Raw genomic sequence first — 20,858 nt, forward strand, 5'->3', positions numbered from 1 at the left:
AGATGAAAATAAGACCCATATGTCACCAAAATGTTTGGAAACTGGTGTGTTACATGTAAGTAACAATAATGGCTACTATTTCTTATTAACAACATGGTAGGCAGTGACATATGTGCTTTTGTCTATATTAATTGGTTTAATTTTCCTATCAAACTTTAGCCAACAGTTTAGTATTGTCAGTTCTCTTGTACACATGAAGAAAACAAGGCTTAAAGAAGTTTCAGTCATTGTTCCAATGTCACACAGGCTGTACAATTTAGTCTATACTTAACCACTGCCTCTCTCAGAAAAAAATGGTCCACTCCTTTAAAATGTACTTTTTGGTATTATGTAAATATTTTAAAATATTTTTAAGAGCACCTGTATGGCTCAGTTGGTTACTCGTCTGACTTCAGCTCAGATTATGTTCTCATGGTTCGTGGGTTCCAGCCCTGCATTCAGCTCTGTGCTGACAGCTCAGAGCCTGGACCTTACTTCAGATTCAGTGTCTCCCTCTCTCTCTGCCCCTCCCACACTCATGTTCTTTCCGTCTCAGAAAAATAAGTAAACACTTAAAAAATATTTTATACAATATTAAGATGCAATAAATGGGATATTTCTACACTAAAGAGTAGCTATTCTATATACTAACTCAGTCTACTTAGTTCAGTGATAATTTGGATGCTACATAGGTCCTAGATTATGTTGAAACTAAATATTAATTCTCAAAATCATTTCTTCAAATTCACATCTGACAAGTGGGATAGCATATAAATGTGTACGTGCGCGTGTGTGTTTGTGTATATATATATAGGTGTGTATATACCTATATATGTATGAAATTAAGATAAATCTCATATTGTTGCCATCATAGTCAGACTGTATTACATGAAGATTATATTCCTCAGATTTGAAGTCAGAAGATGATAGCAAAATTCTCATTTGGAAATTCATTCGTGTGTTGTTTTTTTTTTTGTTTTTTTTGTTTTTTTTTTGTCAGCAAGCCTCAATTTTAACATCTATTACACCTCACCTGTTATGGTGAGGTTTAAATAAGATACTGTTGATAAATCGGTATCATATTTGCACATAATTACATGTTCAGGAAAGGTTGACTATCATTACTACGTAGATAAAATGTTCTTAGAGGACAGAAGCTATTATCCAGAAAGTGTTATAGGTGATGGATATACCACGTATGCCTGTGTGTTCTGTTTCTAAATAAAACTGTTGGCTGAACAGAGCCCCTGAGCTGGACTTTCTTTACAACTTGAAACGAAAGCATTGAGGTCAAACGTTAATTAATATTTAGATGCCATTTAAAAAGGAATTTAGTTCAATACATAAGAAATGGATAAAGTTTTTACCATTCACACAGGCTCCTCTCTGTTGAGAAATTTACCTCTACCCCTGTGCCTTTTTTTGTTTTTTTTCTTTTTTCATTTTTCACGGTCCTTTCTAAGTGGCATATTATGTGTAGTTTTAAGTGGAAGAAATTTCATCTGACAAGATACCTTACACCAGAATAATCAACAGGTACAAAAAGCTTGCAAGGTTAATTTGGAAATGTCTGTTCATACTTTTTATTTTGACCCCACATAGCATATTTATGATAAATCATAATTCATAGCACATTTAAATTCATGGGTTTACACGGCCCCTTCTCTTGCGTAAGCCCTTTAATGGGTGCCAGCCACAAGTAAGCAGGGACAAAGGCAGCTGTGTTAGATTTTTGAGCAAAGGGAGTCGTGGTAAATATAGTGCTGTCAGAAAATTAGTGGTGGTGTAGCCAATAAGGTGGACAGGCAGGGAGAGACAGGAGGCCAAAAACAAAAAGCTAGAAAGCAACTACAGTCAATTGGGGTGAAAAATTCTATTAATGTGGCAAGGAAGGAAGAAACAAATCAAAGTCCTCTGTAAAGGGAGGACTTGGGAGGGGGCTCTTGACTTAGGTGCTCATAAAAGTACAGTCACAAGTGGCTCAAAGTTTCCTGATATCCCCAGTGACTCCAGTGTATGCTGGGTTGTGATGAGGATGCATCTGGGGGGCCAAAGAAAGAATTCAATAGTGGACAAAAGTTTGGGTGAAAAGCAGTATCAGTAAATCGAATGCTTGATATTCCGTTGTAAATAAAGAACTTGGTTGAAAAATAAGTATTGGAGATTCAAGTTTCTTAATGCAGAGAAGCAGTGATTGGAGTCACTTGAATGAGTGATTGCCCTCGAGTTGAATAAGTGAGTTGGAAGGTGAGGATGGAGTCTTTACCACATAGTCATTTACTGTAAATCAGGTTGTATCAGCTCCTCCCATCATTTCAGTGCACTCCTGTGGTACACAGCTCTGTGCCAGAATCTAGCTTCAGCGCATTTGACTTGTCATGTGGTGGGGAAGAAAAGTGTACAGGTCTATTAAACCTGTAGGGCTCTATTCTCAAGAAATGAATATGTACTTGGAACGAACCTAAACTTAATCATTCATATCTTTATCTTCTATCCGGATTCGATCAATTTCACTGTAATTATAGTATGTTTTGGCATCCTAAAAAGTAGCCCCATCCCTCTACAGAAATAACTAGCATATTCTCCTGTTTGGATCGGGATAAGAATGGCAGCTTTTGACAGTGAGAACTGTAAATAATGGGCTTCACTGTTTATTTGTTGAAATTGTCTAAGAAGAAAGAATGTCAAGTAGGCCGATAACACAGTTAGCTTCAACAACGGAGGGACCAGCGCTCCCCTTATGTGGCCGATGTCTAATGATAACTGTGTGTTTATGAGGCATTTTAACCTTGGTTATTTTTAACTGTGAAATACCTAGATCATATTATACATAAGAAATATTGACTAGGAATCAAATTTATGGAGAGAAATATCACCCTTCGGGTTGAAAAATTGACCACTACTAGAATATAATTTGTGAAAATGGAGCCTGAAGGCAATTCACTGGAGGGTAATTTTTCAAGGCAGTAGGCAAGTTTTCACAGGATTCTGACAGTCTCTCTCCCTCTCCCTTTCAACCTCTAAGGCATATTTTTATTCTAAATATGCTTCAACACTATTATTCCTTAAGATACCTTCTTTAATTCCTGTAATCCTATGACATAAGGTATAATTAATGCCTAATACCATAATCAGTGATGGTAGGCAAATTTTTCAAATGATGTATTTTCAAAGCAATAAAAATACTGGAAATCTAATTTTGATCAATAATGATACACACATGTACTATTTTGTGCACAGCTTAATGGGTTTCCTAAATAATTTCCCGGTTCCTAGATTTTCTCCATCCTGAAGGATCCAGGCACTGCTGTCAGACTTTTCTTTCTAACACATGACATTGGCCGTGTCACCCAGCTCAAAAAATGTTCACTGGTTTCCTACTGTTTTTTTTTTTTTTGTTTGTTTGTTTTGTTTTGTTTTGTTTTGTTTTGTTTTGTTTGAATACAGTAGAGAATTCTTAGACTGGCTTTCAGGATCCTCCGATCAAATATCTGTATCCTAATTACTCCCCTTACCCAACATAGACTAATTTCTCCCTCTGCATATTTGCATCTTTGTGATGATTCTAATATTAGATTTTATAACATCGTAGCCAAGGGTGAAATTTAGCAGAAGTATCCCTTAGGAGCAGTTCTTAATATTCACTCATATACAAAGTTTTCCACATTTCATACGTGCCTTGTAGTTTCATTTAAGGTACACATGCTTTTATGGAGAAAAAGGGGAAAGAGAAGAGGGAGGGATGGGAGGGGGAAAATAAAGAGAAAGATCTACCCCTGTGTCTCCTGACAACGTAATTATGCAGCAAGGCCAATCGAATGAGAGGCTCTCACAAATTGTTACTTTTGGACATAGACTTGATGTCACACTCACAGTTTGTCTCCTTTGGGCCACTTTGGCATAACTAATATTAAGATGTTAAATATGAATGATTTTATACATTAACGATATCCCTTTTCTGTATTAAATTATTATGCCTGTTTTATTAATGTTAAAAGTCCATATCACATGAGGTGATATAGCTCTGAACAACTGATACTTGAAAAAAAACAACAACAACAAAAACCCTTTTTTTTTTTTCAACGTTTTTTTATTTTTTTGGGGACAGAGAGAGACAGAGCATGAACGGGGGAGGGGCAGAGAGAGAGGGAGACACAGAATCGGAGACAGGCTCCAGGCTCCAAGCCATCAGCCCAGAGCCCGACGCGGGGCTCGAACTCACGGACCGCGAAATCGTGACCTGGCTGAAGTCGGACGCTTAACTGACTGCGCCACCCAGGCGCCCCCAAAAAAACCCTTTTCAGCTTGGTACTATCCAGGATTTCGTGTTACATTGACCTGTTACTTTGTACATTTTGGTCTTTTCATTACAAACTACATAGGTTAATAGCTTTTATATATTTGTATTTAGAATTAAGCCTTTGCCATTTTGTTTACATTTTTGATATTTTGAGTACTGAAGGTTAAGATTGCTTTCATTCATCCATTGATACTTCAGTTGTCCCTTCTTAACCTTACCAATTTTGTGGTGATAAACTCTCCGTGTTCTTAATACAAATGTTATTAAATCTTCTTTTGTGTTACAGAGGCCAGTTTATTCATACCTTTTTTTAAAATTTTTTTAATGTCCATTTATTTCTGAGAGAGAGACAGAGCATGAGCAGGGGAGGGGCAGAGAGAGGGAGACACAGAATCCGAAGCAGGCTCCGGGCTCCACACTCTGAGTTGTCAGCACAGAGCCTGATGCGGGGCTCGAATTCACCAGCCATGAGATCATGACCTGAACCGAAGTCAGATGCTTAACTGGCTGGGCCACCTAAGTGACCCCAGTTTATTAATATTTTAATGCCTCACTGTCTTTATCTGTAAGATGGCAATAATGATAATATTAGATCTTGTATGGAATGAATGTAAGTTTCTGCTTTTTCTGTTTTACATTGACCTATAAAATACTTGCCCCACTGGACCTTAATTTGATTTTATGTGTGTTAGAAGTTTGGTTTTGTTGTTTTGATTCTCAAAAATAATGGTGTAAAGCAGATAGTTAGCCATAGAATTTTAAATTTCATAATTTATAAGTAGATTCTCTATTTGAAAAAGAAAATACACAGCAAATCACTGTATAGAGTTACTCAAAACGTAGCAAATTCTATGGTGATATTTTTTAAATCACTTAGAAGTTGTGGTTTTAAAAAATCTAACAATATTCTGTGACTGACCTTGGTTCTTTAAATTTTATTTAATGTTGATATATTTTTTGAGAGAGAGAGCAAGCACACAGGAGCGGGGTGGGTGGGGTGGGGGGTGGGCAGAGAGAGAGAGCGAGACACAGAATCTGAAGGAGGCTCCAGGCTCTGAGCTGTCAACACAGAGCCCAACACAGGTCTTGAGCCCACCAACGGCAACATCCCGACGTGAGCTGAAATCAGTTACATAACCGACTGAGCTGCCCAGGTGCCCTGAGACCCTGCTTCTGAAACCTAGTATTGATAGTATCCTATATGAACCATGTGTACATACACCCTAACACGGGTGTAAGTCCATTTAAGTGGTTACAATTCAACTTCAATATTCAGTTCCTGTTACTATTTTTTTGATAGGCTTCCTCTCCACCTCTCGCTTCTGTCTCCCTCTTCTATGATCTCAGAGCCCATGGATTCATCCTGTATGGAAGCACACCATACCTGTCGTGTCTGCTACACTGTGAATCTCTGAAGGCCAGGGCTAAGTCTTTGATCTCTGGGCCCCAGTACCAAGAACAGTGTCCGTGCTCACCATGCATTACTGAATAAATTGCCCACCCATCTTGATAGTCCTGTGTTACTTAATGTGTATGTAATGAACATAGACAATTAGTATAGACAATAGGCACTGTCAGTGTTTTATATGAAAGTAGATATTAAAATCTACTTGCCATCCAGATTTGTCCCAAGTCTACAGAGGACTTTGAGTAGATTGTGTAGACTGCTCCCTCCTTGACCCCAGAGGCTCATCTCTCTGCTCTCAGGCTGAAAACATACTAAAGTCTTTCTTCCTGCTACCAAATCTATCCTTTAGCGTTCACACAAAGTGCAATTCTTTTCCTTTTTGAAGACACTAATTTGATTGTTACCTCTGCCTTCTAACGTTGTGTTAATTCCTCTGTGCTGTGCTACCTGGCTTCATCCCAGTACTCCTTCGAGCCTGTTGTTGACTCTTAATCAAGAAACCCAGTGTCCATTCTGTTAGTCTGACTTTACTTCGCTTGACCTCTAGTGTGCTCCTTTATAATACTTCTTTGGTCTAGCTGAGAGACACCGACTGAAGGATTTTTCTCTACTTGGTCATTAAAGGCCCTTTTCCACCACTTCATGATTTTTGACTTTACGTAAATTCTCTACCTGTCTGCGTCTATATTGCCTGTATCATAGGGATATTGATAGGGCTTATTCAATGAGACATTCCACGTACAGAACTTGATGTGTGCTTAGGACGCAGTAAACGTTTTGTAGGGATAGAAACATGCTGTCAGAAGCCTGCAGAGTGCGTGTGGGTGAATGCTGAAGCGAACATTTTACTGTGGGGATCATAGGGATCTTGGCTCAGCTCGGGATGCCATGGTGGCTCAGAAGGGATGCGGTTGGGCAAGTGAACAAGTCTATTTTTATAGAATTGCTGTGAATAAGTGGCATTTTGCTGTGAATAAGTGGCATTGTATGTTAAAACTCAAATATTTTTGAAACTGCTCTGGAAAGTATAGTTTCTAAGTGCGTCTTTCTTTTGTTGTTTTTTTTTTCTCAGCATAACACCCTAAAAATGGAAGAAAAAAAAAAAGATGTAGGAATATTTTAAGCAATTTGCTGCCAAAAATAGCCATTTTAAAGTCAATTTACATAGTTAGGCATTTGATGTATATCTTATATTAATTTCTAGGCTTGGATATTTTGTAAAATGTTTTGATTAAACCTCATTTTTTTAATTGACTTCAATTATTTATCCATTAATCCATTCCACAAATACTCATTAAGCATGTCCTGTGTATTTGGCACTGTGTTAAATGCTGAGAATAAAATGGTAAACAAAATTCCTTCTCTCGGCTTACCATCTCTAACTTCTCAATATATGTATCGTTTGCCATAAAAAATGACATGGGACAATTCTTAAAAACCAATTAGGAAAGTACCTATGCTAAAATTCCTTTTTTTCCTTGTATAATTTTCCAAAATACCACTGTTGTTTACACCGTTTAGATACACCAAATAATGTCAGTAAGTTAGGAAATAAAGGGAACATTGCCTTTTTCTCTTACTTACAAATTTGGTTTTGAACAATATGTTTAGACTGCCAATCTGACATTAAAATGCCTTTTATTTTCTCATCAATCTGGTAAGAATACTCTAAGATCTATATTATGTTGTGTTTAATAAAAGCCTATTCTAGGTTTGACAGGAAAATGGTTGATTTGAAGGATAAATTCTGACCATAAATGAGCTTACGTGAGTTAAGTTGCCAATCAGTTGGCAGAAATCAGAAGGAACGAATGGAATATACATAAGTGTCTATGTTCAAACAGTAAAAACAGGCTTGTAAACTTTATGATACTATTATTCCCAAATGTTGCAGTGCAAGACTAGAGAAGTGGTTTATATGAACCTATAGCTGATCTTTCTGAGCTGCAAGTTCACTGTTTTTTTTTAGTCCAGTGATGTTACTATGCCCCTAAACTATGGAGCATATGTACATTTAAAAGAAGTTTCTAAATATTGTGATAAAACTAAGCAACAAGCTGTTACTTAATATTGCATTGTTTATGAGGTTGGTGGATTGGAGGAGGAATTTTTTAAAGTATTCATAATTTTGATGTATTTTCTCAGTTGTAGCCCAGTATGTGTTGAATACAACAAAAAGCATTTTCCAAGGCTGAGGCTTCTGCTTTCCAAACATACATCTCTCAAATCTGCTTAAGATGTTACTATGCAACCCAGCTTTCTTTTTTCATCCATTTGCATTTTCAGATGTGTTTCCCTCCTGCTCAGGTTATTAGAGTTGGCGGCTGCATGCTATAGATAGTGAGCCCCGCAGTACGTAGGTGCCTTCATGGAAATCACCTGCGGACGAGAGTTCCGCTTTTCTCACCTTATCATATCTGGAACACAGATTTGCTCTGCTCGTCATATTTTGGCATCTGTGAATCACCGTCATGTTGTCATATTCACAGTTACGAAGTAGCCGATGGGAAAGGAGCCAACTACTTGAGGCACTTTCAATGAAAAAAAAAAAAGTCTGATTTCAGCATTATTCATTGGAAATGCTATTTGTGAAAGCATTTACTTCAGTTTCTGAGATGCTGGCAATAACTTTAATAGGCAATGCATACTCCTGCTTTTTAGAAATGTTTCTATGTACTCTGGAGTGAAAGAACCAGTAATTACTGGAACCTACAGGTAAAATGACAAGCTGAGGAACCCAGAAGTGAATAATTAGCCATGATTTACTTATATTTTATCAATAGTACCTGCTAATTAAATGGACAGTGAACAAGTCATGGACAATACAGGTGATGTATGATAATTCTCTGAATCATAATAGTCCCTTATAATTTTATCTCATTTTCTCATACCTGTGCATTTAAGTGAGCAGACATCACAGTTATTTTAAAACTATATTTCGTAACAAGAATTCTGGGTAGATCCTGAAAGATTATAGCAAGTTTGTTAAAATAAAAGATTTTACTTTCATTTAATATAGTACTCTGGCATAACTCTATGCAAAAATACTAAAATATTTTAAGACAGAGGATTCTGTTTTAGCTTAATTGAGGAAAGGCTTATCAACAAATTAAGTCCTCATCTTTTAATAGATGAGACTTTATGTATTCTTTAAGACGGGCCTTTTATAATCTAACAAACAAGCACACACACTCCTATACACAAATCCCCTGTATAACTTCTAACAACATTTAAGTTCTTCCAAATCATCTCAAACCTCGTGTTGAATTTATGAATCTTCTCAAAAATTTCCACTGGTAATTTTAGACAAGGTTTGCACTAGTATCTGAATGATTTGTGGTGACAGGTGGCAGCACTAAGGCAAATATCCCAGAAACGCCATCAATTTACAAGGGAGTGTGGAGCTATTTCCTTAAGTCAGCATTTAGACAAATTGCGTTTTATGAATACTAGCTCTGGTAGTATAGTTTGGAGAAGAAATCTCAAAGGGCTGTATGTAGTCCAACAGTTGTGTAAATTCCGCATGTTGAAATTTTACCTAGTTTCATAATGAACAATAGCTTTTAACTGTGTGAAATCGACATTTTATACAAAGTCATTGCCAAATATATTTGGCCACAGACCGCCCCCAGAGTTAACGCAGTGCCCCACAGAACACATTTTGTTTGGGAAGTCTACCTTGAGTGAGGAAACTCATTATAATAGTTCAGAAATATTCAAGTGACTTTGAAAACAGAGAAACAACGAGCTAGATCTTTGTCTTGAAGTGACTAGCTAATTTTTTCCAGCCCAGTTCTTCAAAAATGAATCATCATAGGGGCGCCTGGCTGGCTCAGTCAGTTAAGCGACTGACTTCAGCTCAGGTCATGATCTCACGGTTTCGTGAGTTGAGCCCCGTATCAGGCTCTGTGCAGACAGCTCAGAGCCTGGATCCTCCTTTGGATTCTGTGTCTCCCTCTCTCCCCGCCTCTCCTCCACTCATACTCTGTGTGTGAGAGTGTGTGTGTGTGTGTGTGTGTGTGTGTCTCAAAAATATATAAATATTAAAAAAATGAATCATCATAATAATCTCTTAGTAATTGAGACCTACCCCCAACCTGTATTAGTCAGAGGAATTCCAGTCTTTTTCAGGGATTGCACTCCCATATTTTCACAAGGGAAGTGCCTGTGTTTCCAGTCTTGTAGAAGGAAGTAGCAGACGTGCATCCATGATTTATAGGAACATGTGAACTGTTTTGCAGAAATACACCCACATTCGATGATAAGATCTTAAGAAAGAAGGCAAAGATTGATGTCCCTAATATAAAGAGTTTCTACAAATGAGTATGAAATAGACCAAGAGTCAGAAAACACACAAACAAAAAAAACCCAAATACCATGTATAGGCAATTTCTGGAAAAAGGAAATACAAATTATCTATATGAAAAGTTTGCTTTCAATAGTGAACATGAGATGCAAATTAAAACAATAGTGAGAGGGCATTTTTTTTTAGCCCATCAGGTAGTCAGAATTAAAGGAACGTTCACATCTAGAGCTGGTGAAAATTTAGGGAAGTGGACACATTTAACTAGTGGGGTCATGGGTTATTTTTGTTAAATATCTGTCGATAGCAATTAAAATGATGTCTATATGTTCCTTGACCTAGCACATTTAGCTCTACAGGAAAAATACGTAAATTTACAAATTTATCGCATGGATTTTTTTTTTTCAACGTTTATTTATTTTTGGGACAGAGAGAGACAGAGCATGAACAGGGGAGGGGCAGAGAGAGAGGGAGACACAGAATCGGAAACAGGCTCCAGGCTCTGAGCCATCAGCCCAGAGCCCGACGCGGGGCTGGAACTCACGGACCGCGAGATCGTGACCTAGCTGAAGTCGGACGCCGAACCAACTGCGCCACCCAGGCGCCCCAGTAAATTTACAAATTTAAAGGTCTTGTGTGACTGACTGTTGCAACCTTTGTAATTTCTTATCACCTGTCCACCTTGAAACACATCATGTACAGATCTGTCTCCTAACTTGTGTGCTATTAGGTCAAGTGTCACAGCTACATTACTCACAGTGGAGCTTAAAACTGGAATCAGCACTACCTTTAGTGGGCTTGGATCTCTGAACTTGCTGCCATTGCTACTGGGCAAGTTGAAGATGCCACCAACCCACCTTGTGACAGTCCCACAAGGCTTTCTATTCCCAGTAGCCTCATGCTGTGCTTAAGTGTAGGTCTCTGTGGTCTTGGGAAGTGAGGCAAGTCTCCCTGAACCCCTTCCCAAAACTTGACACTAGAGCTTTTTTGGAAACTCATTTGTTTCACACACAAATAGCACCTCCTCCCCAAATGCTTATAGGATGAGAGAGGCAGATAAGAAAAGTTCTAATACAAGTTTCCACTACTGATCTTTTTGTCCTTAGAGTAGAGAGGAGCCCAGACTGCTCCTACCCTCATAATAACTTTGTTTTCAGGAACACTACCCTTTTCTTCCATCTGCCTTTGATGAACAGCGGCCCAGACATTGGACATGTTTGTAATACACTACAGTTTGGTGAGGGTGGAATGCAGGTAGGAGCTCAGGGTACCATGGAGGTACCTTTACCCTTTATGCCAGTTCATGGGAGGAATCTTTCTCAGCCAACCTTACCTGCCTCTGGCCCCTTAAGTTGCAAGCCTCAAACACACCTAATTATATTGAGGAGGGGCTGATAATCAACTTTTGTCAGTGGTCAGACCTTGTCCAAGCAAAATGTCCTGCTAAGAAATTTCAAGCTGATACAAATTTTTAGATTGAAGCTGACTTGTGACTCTCTTCTTTAGACATAGATCTAGAAGTGATTATATTTCTGTCCTTGTTTACCTAATCAAGCTCATTCATAAGAGCCACATATGCTTACTCTCTCGTGCTGGCGACATCTTCTATGGGATTCTAATCTACCATACACATTGGGTTTAATTCCTTCCTAATCGTTATCTTTGCTGGATCTTCTTTCTCAGCTTCTAAATTTGGAGTGTGCTGGGGTGAACCCTATACTCTTGTTTTCCTTTTCCGTGGTGAGATCACCCAGGTCCCAGGTATGGAAATCAGTGGTTGTTTTCACAGCTAAATATAGACTTTCTGCCCTGTGATCATTAACCCAGTGCAATTTTGCACTTACCCATTTCCCACCCCGTGCTATTATGCAGTGCGTGGAGACATTTTTGTTTGTTACAGTTGGGTGGGGGAGATAGGGTCATCCAGTAGATGAAGGCAAGAGATGCTGTGACCATTCTGCGGTGCTCACATGCAGAGGACAGCACCTGTAAAAACATAACCAGCCTACAGGTGAATAATGTTGAGGTTGAAAACCCTGTAACCCATACACATTTTCTAGAACTATGTTTGCACCATTACCCTTAAAAGTCAGTGTGTTCCTCACCCTTGATTTGGCTAAAATAAAAATCTTTATCTACTTTCCCAATTATGGTTTTTCCTCTTTTAGTCTCTTCTTGATAAAAGGCAGCATAATTTATTTTGCTTCCTGAAACCTAGGAATGGTATTTAATTCCTGTTTTTTCCTTCAATCTCCCTTCCATTCCATCAGCAAATCCTTTGAGCTCTACCTGTAAGCTTGACTCTAGCATCCTCCATTTCTGGCCATGGTAGCCACCATGCCCAACCCTTCATCCTCTCTGGTTTGGTCTACTTGAATAGCATTTTAACTGCTCTCCTGGCTTCTTCTCTGGACCCATGCTATCAACTCACCAAACAGTTGAAGAATTATTTTAAAAACACAATGGATCATGTAATTCTTTTTCCCGAACCTCAGTGCTCCCACTTTGTACTTTGGAAGTGGCCCTTAGGTCCAAACTCATTTCTTATACCTTATACTTGCGCATTTCTTAGACCTCATCCACCAGCCTCCTCACTAGGAAAGGTTTTTTTCTTCTCAGGGTGCAATATTTTAATCTTCCTTTAGGCTGTCCTTCTTTGTGTTTCCATTTTCTTAGTACTTATGCTGCTGGACCCTCCCAGACTGGTGGCTGCGTATCGTTTCATTCCTTTCTTAGATCAAGTACCCTGTCTTCCATGTCTCTGCAAAATAAAACGGCATCTCTCACACACTGGCACTGTATGTCACCCTGTTTTCTTGTGCAGTACTTAAGACTGCTTTGTTCTTTTTTGGTAGCTTTTTAGATTTAGATGTAACTGACATATAACATATTAGCTTTTAGTTTACAATATAATGACGAGATAATTGTATGTATTGCAAAATGGTTACCCCAATGAGGCTGTTTAGCATCCATCACCATACATAGGGACAGAGTATTTTTCTTGAGATGAAAACTTGTAAAATCTACTCTTAGCAAATTTAAAATATATAACGCAGTATTAACTGTAGTCACCATGTTGTATATTACATCCCATGGCTTACTTTACAGCCCCTAGTGTACAAGCTCTTTAACTCCTTCACCTAGTTTTCCATCTACCCCCTTCCCCCTTCTGGCGACCACCAAACCACTCTCTGTACCCGTGAGCTCAGTTATTGTCTGTTTTTTGGTTTTGTCTTTCTGATTCCACGTATAAGTGAGATCATATAGTATCTGTTTTTCTGTTTGACTACACTTAGTGTTTTGTTTTGAAGGTCAATCCATGTTACCACAAATGGCAAGAGTTGATTTGTAATGGATGGATAATATTCCATGGTAGTTAATACACATTTTATCTGTTCATCCATCAATGGGCGCTTGGGTTGCTTCCATATTTTGGCTGTTGTAAATCAGCAGTGAACATGGTGCAGATAGCTTTTCAAGTTAGTGTTGGCATTTTTCTTTGGATAAATACCCAAAAGTGGAACTCCTGGATCATATGGTAGTTCTAGTTTTCATTTTTTGAGGAACTGCTGTAGTGTTTTTCATAGCATCTGTACCAATTGACATTCCCACCAGCAGTGCACAAGGATTCCCTTTTTTCCACATCTTTGCCAATGATGGTTACTTTTGTTCTTTTGGTAATAATCCATTTTAATTGGTGGAAGGTGATAATACCTCATTGTGGTTTGGATTTATATTTCTCTGATGATTAGCGCTATTGAGTACCTTTTGACGTACCTGTTGGTTTCTATATGTCTTCTATAAAAAAAAAATGCTCATTCAGATATCTGTCCATGTGTTCATCAGGGTTTTTTTTTTGCTATCAAGTTTTATGGTTTTACAGCTAAATATGTATACATATATATGTAAGATATTAACCCATTGTCAGATTGTGATTTTCAATTATTGGCTCCCATTTGGTAGGTTGTTGTTTCGTTTTGTTGATGGCTTCCTTTGCAGAAGTTTGATATAGTCCCACATGGGCGTTTTTTGCTTTTGTTGTTCAATCCAAAAAGTCAACTTTGAAGATCAATGTCAGAGAGCTTACCACCTGTGTTTCCTTGTAGGAGTTTAATAGTTTCAGGTGTTAAATTCAAGACTTCAGTCCATTTTGAGTTGAGTTTTGTGTGTGGAATAAGACAGTAGTCCAGTTTCATTCTTTTGCATGTGGCTGTCCAGTTTTCCCACCACTGGTTATTGAAGAGACTCTTCCTCAGCGTATGTTGTTGACTATTTGCTATAAATTGACCATATGTGTGGGTTTATTTCTGGGCTCTCCATTCTGTTTCATTGATTGAGTGTGTGTGTGGGCGCACGTGCGTGTGTGTGCTTATGCCAATACCATACTGCTCTATTTTTCATAGCTTTGTAACATAGTTTGAAGACGGAGCATGATACTTCTAGCTTTGTTCTTTTTCTTCAAGATCATGTTGGCTATTCTGTGTTTTTAATGGTGGCTTCTCGGGGCACTCAAAGTTTGATGATGGCACCTTCCTGTGTTTCACTTAAGTTGTTACTCAAAAAATAGTGGTTACATTAATAGTGATCTTTGAGCAATACCGGTAATTAGAGATGACACATTAGCTGTTAATAAGACTAATAAAGCTTAGTAGAGAAGCAAGAGATCCTAATTCTAAAATTAAAAAGATTGCCAAATGGTATGGTGGTTCCACATAAGATGATACACCATGGGCAGTTCTTTCCAGAATTTGCTTTTCTGACAAAAAATGATTCCCCACCCCCTACCTTGTAATGGTCTTTTAGAAATAATCCAATATTAACTTATACTGTATTTATTCCTGTTTACATTCCAACTAGATTACAAGTAGTTTTCAGGTGAAGATTCTTGTTTATCTTTGCATCATTTATGGTACAGTATCAGCCAAAATAAAAGGCTGAGGTTTTTCTGTAAGACCAATGTAGTTCAGATTTTCTGCAGAGTATTCACAATGAGCTTTCGCTACTTACATTGTTTCTTACTGTCTGATTGTGTTCTGGATGTAGGATAATTGAGGCGTTATGTCATTTCATATTTAGCAAAGCTCAATCTTATATCATTTGGTAATTATTCTAAAGAGTAGAAAAATAGATTGACTCAACACATTATGAAAGCTAACATCTATTGATCACTAATTATGTGTTCAAGCTATATTCTAAGTGCTTTATTATATACGAACTCACTTAATCCTCAAAATGTTCCCATGAGATGCTGATTATTATTTTCCTCCTTATGCATTTAAGGACATAATGCCAGAGAGAGTTAAGTAACTTGCTCAAGTTCACAGTGCAATAAGTATTGAGGTCCCCTTTGAACTCAGGCAGTGTGAAGCCAAAGTCAACATCCTTAATCTCTGTCCATTCACTCTGGATAAATACTATGTAAATTGACTGTTTAAAAGGCTTTGTACCTTTAAAGTCATAAAATTCTTTCTGTCTAAATGCAACTTTTTAAAATTCTACAAGTGGATTTTTTGCTGTATACGCTGCACAATTAAACATGTCTCAACCCTTCACTAACTTCAATGATAAATATTTTTGCTTTATTGTATGCATGACCAATTCTTGTTTTTTAATCCTCTTTGAAAATTCAAGACTTTAGATGAAAACACTAACACAGCTCTCCATAGTAGAGTGGGGAAGGGTGAAAACCAGGAAAATAAATTGTTCTCACAATATATCTTGGCAGCATAATGGTCCATTTCTAGCAAACAGCAAAATAGACAAGACATGACATGCTCTTATTTGAGATAATCTTTTAAGTTTGGTGATGATTAACAATCCAAATAAATCAACATGAACAAAGTTTAAGAACAGAAAGGTAACAAAAAACCCTTTAGTTGTCCTTTCTATCTAAAATAATACATTTGTTATTTATAACCACAAAGAACCATACTAATTTTTACAAAAGGCTTAAGATTCAACCTATTCGGTAGCAACAGATTCACATAACAACCATGAAATGCACAAATGAGAATCTACATGAAAAGAATATGAGAAGCCAGCCTGAAACAAATAAAAAATTTAGAGTAAATGTCTTGCTCGGTAGCCGGTTTAACGTTAAGAGCCATCTGGTCTCTTTTCATGCACCATATCCACTGTTTTCACCAACATAGATATGGACATGGTTTTTGATTTCCTAATTAAATGGAATCAATGTAGAATGGTGGGGCAGAGCTGCACACACACACACATACACACACACACACACACACGTACATGTATATATGTGTGTATGCAGTATATGGTTATATATATAGATATATACATATATAAGGTTATATATACACATACACACATGCATAATATTTTTGTCACAGTAGTTGCTGGTCAATAATTAGTATTCAAAAGTATATTACCAAGACAACTAAAATGTCCACCGGAGAGATTTTTTTTATATACTAAATCTTAATTTTACATTATTTCAGCTAATCAAATTAGATACCATCATTGCATCATAGATGAAGAAACTGTGGTAATTAGGCATGAGTTTACAAAGCCAAAGAGCTAATTCTATAATGGGAATGAAATTTGCTGTCAAGGAAGTTAAAATAAAATCCTTCTTGGACCACACAGCAGCTGTATGACCTTGAGTTTTCAAATATCTTAGTTTTTATTTCCTTAGTTATAAAATTAGAGTAATGTATATCTAGGGGCTGAGATGCCTGCTGAATTTTTTGTTAAGGTTCAAAAGTCTGAAACTTTAACAATCTGAAACGCATTGTCATCTTCTTTCATTCTTTTTTTCTAAATAATCAGTAATTTGGTTATTGGTGCTTTAGTCACTCAAGCTAAACACGAGTCACCCTTTGTTCTCAGATGGTCAGAACTGTCTATGAATTTTCTCTCTTAAACACCTGGGAAATCTCCTTTCTTTTCTCCCCTATTGACTTTGACCCAGTTGAGCCTGTCACCACTTCAATTTTAAATTACTGCCACAGTCTGTTCACAGATGTGTTTCATCCCACTGTAAGCATCGTTCATATCGCTAGCCTGATTATCAAAACCAAAAATATGTTCTATACATTCCTTTTTAAAATCCTTTATATCCTTCAATTTAAAAAGTAGACTTATCTTAACACTGCCTAAAGATCTGGGCCCTTCAGCACTATTTCCGGTCTTCTTCCGAAGGCTCCCTCTAATTAGGCCAAAGTGATCTACTTAGTAATACTCTAGGCTGTCAGGTTTCCCGTGTCTCTGGCCTTTATCTATCGGTTTGCCACTGTCTGATTAAATCCCATTCAGACTTGAAGATTCACACTTTCACTTCAACCTCCAAAGAAGGGAAAATAAATGACCTTGCTAACCCAGTGTTTCAAGAACATCTCTCTCCCCCATCTCCCTGACACACGTGCTCGTGCACACACACACACACACACACACACACACTCACTCAACCAGAGTACTAAACATAGAAAAAGAAAGGTGGCCTATTTGAAGGACCCAGATTCTTATGTACTCATTTCTTTATTTACCCATCTCTTTGGAAAGTTGAAAGCTGATTATCTGAAGGGAATCCTACTGTTGTTACTCTAAAACTGTGCTTGGACTTCACCCTGAAATCTTCTCAAAGAGGATGTTTTGTGGATCTGGTTACGAAGAGGGTGGGGAGGTCTTGGAAGTGCTGAAAGTCCATTTCTTTTACTCTCCTCCTCTCCAGTCCATAATCAGTACGCTGGAGTGAAGGAGTCCATGTCAGCTGTGGCAGTCCTTGGTTGGAAATAAGCCGATGAGTGCTGAATATGTCGGTGGCAGAGAGGAGCTCATCAAGAGACTGAAAAGTGGCAGTTCCTGGCTTGCCTAGAAATTAGCCCAGATAGCGTTTAATTGGTGGCTGTAATTGGGCTGTGTGCCAGCTGTTGATAACCTTGGATGTTCATTGGATACCGTGTTGATTTTTAGATGTTTAAAGATTTTCTCTATAGTTTAGTAGAGTAAAACAACAGTGAGGCTATTTCACATTTTACTTGGTGGAACATGTTATATGAGTCACCCTCAGCTTTGAAAGCTCATCAACTGTTTGCATTCTGTCCCCTTGGCTAAACGTGAGGAGCCTTAACCTTGCTACCCTCTGTATACATGCTGGCTTTTCCTCCATGGGGGGTTAACCATATGCCCAAGGGTGTTCAGACCCGTCCTGGATCACATGTTCTGTACTGGCATCTAGTCAGCTTAGTGCCTTCTTTCAGTTCAAAACTCTCCAGTTAGATGATAAATGTTATGTTTCTCCATAGGGGAACTTAGCAGAGCTCAACACTTCTCTCTACAGTATTTAAAAAGGGAACACTGAGCAAACCACAATCACTAGATTGTAAAAGAGACCCAGTTTAGGATTTGTGGGAAGACTTTGAAGAAGGAATGTTTGAGATCTGTAAGTTAGGTCAAGAGTTACATGGAAGGGCTTCATCTGCTTTCACATGTGCCAAGGTCCTGACCCTGAGACCAAAAAGAGAGAAGCTAATTTGTGGAGTGGGGTGGGGGTGGGGGTGTATGCAAAGGGCCATTGCCCTTTAGTATTAGGATACAGGAGTCTGTTGTGAGAGATTAGACCCAGGGGTTCAGCAGGATTCAGAACAAATCTTGGAAGCCATGTCAAGGGTTTTCAAATTTGCTCTGTGAGTACTAACAACAAAACATACTGCAATATTTAAGAAGGACTGAATTTTGATTATATCTGCTTTTATTATTTTTTTTTTTTTTGGAAGAATACCGTGACACATATATAGATAATTGATTAGGGTTAGGGTAACTTGCATGAACAGCAGCAGAATGGTGGAGACCCTTTAGCTCACTAAAATGATAGCATCGTGCGGGATTGTGTAAACTGAGCTGTGGTGGTAGTTAGTAGGAGAGGCAAACTGTCTATTTTTAAGAATTCACGGAACTCAACTTGGTAATATTTTTTTTTTGTCCTGAATGCATTTATTTTTATCAAAGCAAAGAGGTATCTGGAAATCATGTCAGTGGACAAGTAAATATTTCTGTTAATTGTTTCATTTACTCTGAATCCGATTTCCCCTTAATTGCTGGGAGGGCTCCTTCAGAGTGGGGATTTGGCCCCATGCTGGCATCGGGCTCCCACAGCAGCACAAGGGACAGTGCACAGCGCTCACAGGGCAGCAGCCTACCTTGGGGAGCCAGCAGCATTACCAGGCTGGACTCTATCCATCTCTGAGCAACCCTGAGAGGCCCTCCCCGTTTCTGAATCTGATCACAGAATCAGTCTTGGACTACAGTCAGAAGTGGTTTTGCTGTTCAGACAATTTAACACTCAAGTGAACTCAGATGAATTTACAACAAGAGCTACCTCTGTTTACAAATGAGTCTCTAAATGTTTATCAGTTTTTCAAGCCTTTACATTTCCCTGGTTGTAAGAAAAACTCGTTGAAGTAAAATACAAAGAACACAGTTCAGTTTGACCACATTTGTTTGAGTTCCAGACTGTTTTCAACCATTTTCAAGGAAATTACCAGCCACCTGGGATGGGGCTGCGGCTTTTTTGGTTATCAGTCTTTGTTACTTGGTTGTTTTAAATAAAACTCAGCTAATTTTTTTTCTTTTTTTTTCGTGTAATTTGAGGCATCTGCATGTCTGCCTTTGTGACATATACACACAGTTGGTGGAGGGGGTGGTGGTGATAACACATGTATAGTATTATATAATGAAACAAGCCAAACTCCCAGGAAAAGTTTTCCCGTCTTTTAGATTTTCACTTCTGAAAAAACAAGTTTGAATCCTGTGGGAACGAAATAACCATCAAGAGTTTCTTCCGCTACCAGCATATCCCTCCTTTGCCTCTGATTAGGATAACATATTATATTGATTCCAGCCAGTTTGTTTCTTTTCTGCATATTACATGAACCATGACTATATTTTACCTCCATGATATTTATGAGGGTATCGTAAATAAAAAATCTCTTAGACTTGAATGTAGTTCAGTGAGAAGTACATAAGAGACTCAAATAACTAATGTAACACTTGAAGATTTGATAAAAAATAAAATACCACCAGGTAGAAGTTATTTTGAATTTAGTGGAGATGAAATCCTCAGTGACACCTAGACCTTAAAACTTCTGTACAGACATTAATTCACATGCTTCTCATTATAGTCGGGAGGGGAAGATGCTGGGATCTACACCCATGACCTGGATAATGTGCCCTGTAATTTCTGCTTTTTGCTCTCAGACATGAAACTCATTAGCTTCTGTGATTTCAGTGAACATGCATTTAACAGAGAAGCATTTAATTATTATGACCAAGGAGATGATTTTAATTTGTACTAAAAAAAAAAAAAAAGAAAAGAAAAAAAACTTAAATCAAGAAAAGTTTTTAAAGTTGCTCTGTAATTGTGCTGACTATAATAGTGTATCATCCTTCATATTATTTACTGGATACCAATAAATGGTATGTTTTATTTTAACAGGTAATTTGCTGCCAGAAGTGTTTTCTTCCAAAAGGTAAGTGCCTTTTAAGAAATATTATATAAAATTATCATGGTTTCCTATTTATAGCTTTGAAGGGCCTATTAATTTTAAAGCCCCGTGGCTGACAGCTGTGATGTTCAAAGGCAAGGATATATAGTATTAATTATCTTAAGCTCCGGATTATTGTTCATGATGCAGACTTTACGAAGAAAAGACCAACTGGCACATTTTTCTATTTTGTAAGAATAATTAATTAACCTGGTGATTTTAAAAGAAATACTCGTTGAAGTAAAATACAAAGAATACAGTTCAGTTTGACCACATTTGTTTGAGTTCCAGACTGTTTTCAACCATTTTCAAGGAAATTACCAGCCACCTGGGATGGGGCTGCGGCTTTTTTGGTTATCA

At 37.8% G+C, this 20,858-nt stretch overlaps 1 long non-coding RNA gene across 1 annotated transcript in view; it reads left to right on the top strand.

The window, feature by feature from the left end:
- Positions 1 to 20,858, top strand: part of LOC123584750 — a 395,175-nt gene that overhangs the window by 360,097 nt on the left and 14,220 nt on the right. The window contains exon 2 of the long non-coding RNA XR_006705681.1: positions 20,450 to 20,483. This is a non-coding gene — a long non-coding RNA (uncharacterized LOC123584750). The remainder of the gene's footprint in view (positions 1 to 20,449; positions 20,484 to 20,858) is intronic.

The sequence above is a fragment of the Leopardus geoffroyi genome, chromosome B1, assembly GCF_018350155.1.
Source record: "Leopardus geoffroyi isolate Oge1 chromosome B1, O.geoffroyi_Oge1_pat1.0, whole genome shotgun sequence".
In the NCBI taxonomy this organism is placed as follows: domain Eukaryota; kingdom Metazoa; phylum Chordata; class Mammalia; order Carnivora; family Felidae; genus Leopardus; species Leopardus geoffroyi.